A 7,057-nucleotide genomic window follows, 5' to 3' on the forward strand; every position below is an offset into this window, starting at 1 on the left:
TAAAGCCTAAGCCCAACAACTAGTTAAGAAGTTGGGCTCCATGGTATGTCAGTGAACCCTTGTATAGTCATTTCATATTAGAAACTGACTCAATGTTATGCTTTCTTTTTTTTGAAACGATGAATTTCTTTTAATCTTTGCCGTCTATACGACTTGAATTGAACCCAAGACATTCTTCTCCCAAACCCATATAACTACTAATTTTATGACTAAACAATTAAAAAGGGAATAACATTATACCCTACTCATCAAGTAACTTGTTGAGTCTTTATAGTGTCAATGTTGACACATTAGATGTTATTTTCCATGTGAAGTGACAATTAGGTGGTGTATTTTGCACCTACTTAATGTTTTTAGTATGTGATCTTTTCACATGATATCTTTTACGTTTTTGTTGTTATTTTTATTACTGTTATCGTATTCTTATTACTCCGTATTATTTTTCTTATTGTCATTATAATTATCCATGACATCTTTTAAGCTATTGATGTTATTTTTTACCGTTATCGTTATCGTATTCTTCTTATTGTAATTATAATTATTTATAATATTATTATTAAATAATAATTAATACTAATAATAGTATCATTATTATAATAAAAACGACAAGTGTGTTGAAATCTAGACCTAACCCCTTCTGGATTGAGATGGAATTGTCCCAACTTTAATTTCCTTTTTGTTTAAAACCCATTCTTTTTTCCTTCTATGAAACATCACTAGTGGGAATAAGACTTCTATGTCTCACATTTAATGAGCATAAAGGTAGGTTTTGAATGGCTGTTTGGCACACAATTCAGATTAAAATTCTAATTACTTTTCAAAAAGTTGCAATTAAATCAAATTATATTAATCAAGAATGTAATATAAGTAAGCAAAGTAAGCCAAGAGGCAGGAGGGGAAACTGTTCCATTTAGCCACAATTTAAATAGGGAACTCAAAACAAATATAACATTTGGATGAATGTATATAACTAGTAAAAGAGTTTGAGAATGAATGAAATAAATATTTAATTGTGATTTAATAATAAAAAGGAAATTCGAAACTGAACGAAAGATGCAATTGTTTCGCCATTTTTATAAGCATAGAATTCAAACCGACATTGTTTTGGACAATATTTATCTTTGAATATAGCCAACATGCGCTAAATGGAACTCTCGGTACAAATTTAAATAACAAAATACAAATCGATCAATCTCATAACTACCATAAGTGATAAATCGTACAAACCTCCGACAAATAAAAACGAGATGAATGCTAAAGACAAGAAGCATAAAGATCTATCAAGCTTGTTCAAACTCCCAAATAAATATCTATAAGTGTTTGTTTGATGATTATATTATAAGATTGCTAATATTAATTTTATTATAAGATTTGTTTTTTTGCTTGTGACGAATATAATTTGTAATCTCTAAAAAAGATTCCTTTGTTGAATGATGTGGCTAACACATGATTCAATTCCTGCATGCCTAAAACATCTTTTGGTTGATTTTGTGCTTTCATCACTTTATTATGCAAAGATGCCTTCCTTTCTTTCTTTCCTAGAGGTTATAATAATTCATTTGAGTTGAAGTGGTGGAATGCTACCCCTGTTTCACATAAAGATGGGACCAAATCTTTGAATCCCATCACAATGTAATAAGTAATTACCTTTTGATCATACTTACACCCTAGTAACGGTTGGCGATGCCAGAGGAAATCAGGGAAATCAGGGTCCGTTGATCTTCCGACCAGCTAGTTAAACCTTTGTCTTTACGCTTACTTTCCAAAAGAACATTTTTTTTAATTATATATAAGATTTGCTTATCAAGAGAATTACTATCACAACTCATAAGCATATGGAACATTAAGGTAGTTATATTCACACCATGAAGTAGTCAATAAACCATAAAACCTTTACATCATATTTAATTAAAACCTTAAATAATTACATCAAAAGAGATATTGCACACGCCACAAGCAAACAAGAACCCAAATTCATTAAAAAAACATAACTCTCCTTCCCATCAATCCTAAACTTTCTCCTAATATATCACTAATAATATATTTCTTTCCCCCAAAAATAAAAAGATTAAATCCCCCCTTTTATGCTCATCTTTGTCTCCCTTCTTTAAACCATCTCCTTGCTTTCCTCAATTCTTGAAAATATGCATATTAAAAGATACAACATTTGGAGATAGAGGAAGCATAGTCCTTACATCAACTCAAAAATTCCTTATTCCAATTGTCTTGGACACTTCATAAACCTTAAAAAAACACATTTCTTTCTTCTCAAAATCCAAGAATGATGTAGTAGACTAGAGTTATGGGTAGCGCTATCAACATCCCGAAGATAACCCTGTGTTTTAATAAAAAATCATAAAAAATACGTTAATACAAAACTCTTAACATTTTTATCAGTATCCATTACGTACAAATACTTACGCAGTACTAAGAATCGCGGGATGTACGTTGTATTCTTTCGCAAAAACAAAAGGAACAATCCCTTGGGGCAGTGCAGCCTGTCAAATTAATCAATTTAATAAAATCACAAACATGCTAAAATAATACATAATAATAAAATAAAAAGATTATGTCATGACACATGAAAGTTAGTATCTTTAAATTAAAATAATACTAGTTCATAACAAATGATAACGAAATGTAGGTGAAGAGTTGGTGACTACAATCATGTAACATAACTACAAGTCTACAACATTACCTGTACGATCGTGACATGAAGGAGGGTACCACGAAGCCCTACAGCAATAGAAGCCGCTGCCATCACCGCCGGTCCAGTCAGAAACCTCACCGCCATTGCGAATGAAGCTACTTGGTTACCACATGCAATCATCTTGGGTTGAAGCGCCATAAACAAACCTTAACAACATTTCACAAATATTAGTCCTATAAAACTTATAACAATATAACATTAAAATATTAAATACAAATTTTTCAGAATAAATGAATGTTTTTTAAATATTAAAACTTACCTAAGCTAAACATAGCCATTCCAAGACCAGCATCCGAAAGTATTGAGATAGATTTTTCAATTATTGTTGGCATAGCCAAATGCCACCTATAATCACAAAATAAATAAAAAAAATATTAATTCTTTTTAAAACCGCAGGGTATCGCACTTTTCATATTTGGAGAGTCCCGATATCCAATTCTGACCAGACTATAGACTATATTGACTTAAACGGAGACTATACCAACGACTGCCATTTGACGGTCGTTGTGTCGCCACAAGAAAAGAACTATGTGGCGTAACATACGGTGATAAGAAAAAATAATAATTAACTATTTATTTATTTTATATTTGTGAAAGCCTTATCCTGTTCTTATTCTTTTTAATATATTTTAAAAAATATAATAATAGATATATTTTGATATGGTTTTGACTGACACGTTGGATAATTAATTACCTGAACGACACAAGTGACCAGATTAAGCCAATGAGACTAGAATATGTGTTTGGTTTTCTAATCAGTTTCCTCCAAACCATTATTAATATTAATCTAGTCATCACACTCGCCGGCGGCATATGTTTTCCGGCAACATTTTCATCTCCGGTGACACCTTTTGGGTGGAGCTCCGCCGTGGAACTTGAACCCATTTTATTCAAACCAATTTGAACCTCGTTGTTGTTCTTGTCTTCGGTTCCGGTTCCGGTTCCGTCCCGGTCTCCACCGAAACTAAACTTGTCTTTCATTTCACCGTTTCGGTGGAGATCAGACGGAACCGTCATCCTGATCTCCTTGGCGGGCTGGGGTTGGTTTTCGGGTCGACTGGACTGGTCCGTTGTCAACCCGAATTCATTCCCGCCAAAGACGTGGAGCCCGCCAGTTTCATAAACTGGCGAGGCACCGGAGCTCCAGACAAACATGTGGAGCTCCTTGTTGTCAGTAGTGACTTTATTTTGTGACACATTTTGTTGCTGTTGTTGTTGCTGCTGCTGTTGAACTGACGGTTGTTGACTTTTAGTGGTTTTCGTGCCAGCTGACGCTATGTCAGGGTTTGGCCCGGGATACGACGCTGGCACGGTTTGCGCGGCGGGGTAAAACCCGAACCATGGAGAATTCATATTAAGCGGGCCCGGCGCGGTACTCTCTTCGAAATTCGACGGTCGCGGAGTCGGACCTCTTGACGATTGAACCGAATACGCGTCCGCCGGACCAAAATTCGACAACCGACCACCCGGGAACCCCATCATGGAATAAAAATCCGAGTGATTAAAATTCGACCCTCTCGGGGTCGAACTCATACTATAAATCTCCGCACCCGTTAAATTCGACGGGCGCGTAGTCATTCCCGAAACCGACCCAATCCCTAACGACCGTCTCGACACGTTCGACTTCCGCACCGTGACATGTAACTTCCCATCATCCCCAATCTCGGCATCGGTCTCTAAAAAGTCATGCCCGTCGAGCGACACGACGTCGGACTCGACCTTAAACGAAACAATAGAAGCCGCAGTTTCGGGAAACTGTTCCATTATCAAAGTCTCGGCGCCTCGATACTCGAATAGAAATAAAAGTAAAGTGTACCAGATGATACACTGCAGTACCACCACTTGTACCATCAGGATCCCGAGTATTCGCCGTACATGGCAGTTAATAACAGGATCCCCATGACAAGTGTATTAGGTAGAGTGGATAAAGAAAATATAGTTATCATCCACTCTAGGCTACCATTTTTGGTAAAGTTGGCCCATAGGCCTAGTACAACTAGCATTATTATTTTTTATAACGTGTCCGCCGCGATGAACCTAAAGTTCATTGCGTACGGGTTGTTCATTGAAATAAAATGGAATGAAAGAAGCGGTACGGCGAAAATAGCGACGAAACGGTTGATGCCCGAGCATTGGTCCGGGGTGAATATTTTCCACCAACGGACGCTACCGTAGGCGAGGATCATGGCGACGTATAACGGGACCATCGCGGACATGACCGTGTAGAAGTCATGGGCTGTGATCATTTTTGCGACGAGTTTGTAACGAATTTGTGTGGATTTAAGTTTTGGGGTGAGAGGAATTGGAAAGTGAGAAGGGGGTGGGAAATAGTATATAAAGAGAAGGAAGGTAGTGAGTGTGGTTGCTCAAATTAATTAAATTATATATTAATAAAGGAAATTTATTTTTTTTTCTTTTTTTCTTTATTAATTTCTTTCGTATCAAAATCTATTGAGTATTAATGTTTGATATGAAAGGAGAATATAACACGAAATTTATAAGTTTGAGATTGATGTGAATAGGTTGAGATTGGTATCAGCTTCAGTTATGGACATGTTTAGATTATGTCTGTCTTCGAAAATTGTTTATAATTTTTGGGCTGAATGCGAAAATGGTTTTGAGCCTTAATTGAGTTGAGTAATTGAGTTTAAACATTAAAAATATATTTTTTTTCAAATATATATATATAATTAAAAATATATATAGATTTCGGGTCAATAGGGGTGTCGGGCCGGGGTCGGTCAACCACCCCACCATACCTCATAGTTGGCCTTGGTTTAGATAAAAGGGTTGTGTTGATGTTAATCTGACGGATTGACATGTTTACGTTATTTATTTTTTACTTTAAAAAAAATGTTTTACGTGTATTTTATGTCAAATTTTAAAAGTTAACCATAGAAATTAATGTAAGTTTATGTAATTTAAAAAAAATTGGAATGACAAATTTCATTTAACAACTAACAAGGCTTTGGAACCAAATAATCGTAATACGAGAACTTACACCCGTTAAACCATAATATATTTTTACTTGCAAACGTTTTTTTAACCAAAGGTAACCTAAAGATTTTCATAGTTTTCGAAACACTAGCCGGTTTGTTTGAAAACACGACTTTATTAATTGATTTCCGAATATACAAATCCACCGTGAAAATGATTCAATATAACGCCTTGCTTTTCTAATGACCAAGATTGCCTGTTAATTTCATGGATCTTAAGTAAATCCTGAACCGAAAATGCACAAATAGAAGTAATTTGATACCAGTTGCTAATAGATTGCCAAACCCGAGTGACAAAGTAACAAGAAGTGATTTATCATATTAAAAAAAATGATTTCCTAATTGAACCATCGTGTACGATTCCGGGTCCTAGTGACATGAAAACATATAAAAATTACAGATGTGACTCTTCTTGGTCTGTAAGACTGTAACTTAATAAGTTTGATAAAATATTTTTTCAATAATTAATACAGAAATATTGTAGTCAGTGGTCACACTTCTGTAAAAGGTTAAAAAATATCAAAATAATTATAGAAGAGTTCACTCTTTACCCGAAAGAGTAAAATGCCGCTGACAAATATTAAAGACCCACGGTAGTGACTAGTGACACAATAAGCTGGATATGGAATTACCATTTTAAACATTTTGTGATGGAAATACAAAAACTATAATTAATAACCTAAGTTTTTAAATGTCTAACTAAAAATGTAAATAATAGATATACCGACATTTCTAGAAATGTTTATCAATACTAAAATATAAAACGTGTAATGGTTTAACAAGCAACACAACTATTATTTTAACTTTTTTTCTCTATATAAAAATATGAGTCGGTGAATTTGATAGGTTAGAAAATATTGTGGCTCACTGCCCTAAGTCCTTGTGTATGTTAAAAGGTTAGCGCTCATAGAGACTCCTTTTCTTTTTGACACCCATATGAAAGGGTTTGGCGGATGAAATATGGGTGAGGTGGTACGGACGTCACCCCATTACACATGGTCTAAATGGTGAATCTTTTTATAAACTCTGAATTATTTGCACAGTTGCATGATGTATTTTATATGGAATAATACTAAAAAATGACATTTTTTTATCTTTTCTTAATGAAAAACAACTTAAATAACTGTAGCACCCGATTATTCCTTTTATTTTTGTGTTTCTATGTGACGTGAGAAGACGTAAGGATAACCATATAAATCATATGTTTTCATTGTCTTTTATTTTTGAACGACATATATAATATAATAAAATGATTCGACATGCAGCCGAAAACAAAACAAGCAAACTACAATGACGAGTGGGTTCCTTAACCACTCGTCCCAATCATTGTCTCTTATCAGCGGCTCAACGA

The 7,057-nt window shown here is 34.6% G+C and overlaps 1 pseudogene across 1 annotated transcript; it reads right to left on the reverse strand.

Annotated features, from left to right (window-relative positions):
- Window positions 1-1,862: 1,862 nt before the first annotated feature.
- On the reverse strand, window positions 1,863-5,267 carry LOC143548178 (auxin efflux carrier component 4-like; annotated as a pseudogene). Its single transcript, XR_013137901.1, has 5 exons — window positions 3,405-5,267; window positions 2,970-3,055; window positions 2,699-2,856; window positions 2,422-2,498; window positions 1,863-2,335 (listed from the first exon to the last, which is right to left on the reverse strand). The product of XR_013137901.1 is annotated as an auxin efflux carrier component 4-like (transcript).
- Window positions 5,268-7,057: the final 1,790 nt, after the last annotated feature.

This window comes from Bidens hawaiensis, unplaced genomic scaffold (assembly GCF_021521415.1).
Source record: "Bidens hawaiensis isolate Kalapana, Puna unplaced genomic scaffold, B.hawaiensis_p1.1 tig00014923_1, whole genome shotgun sequence".
NCBI lineage: Eukaryota > Viridiplantae > Streptophyta > Magnoliopsida > Asterales > Asteraceae > Bidens > Bidens hawaiensis.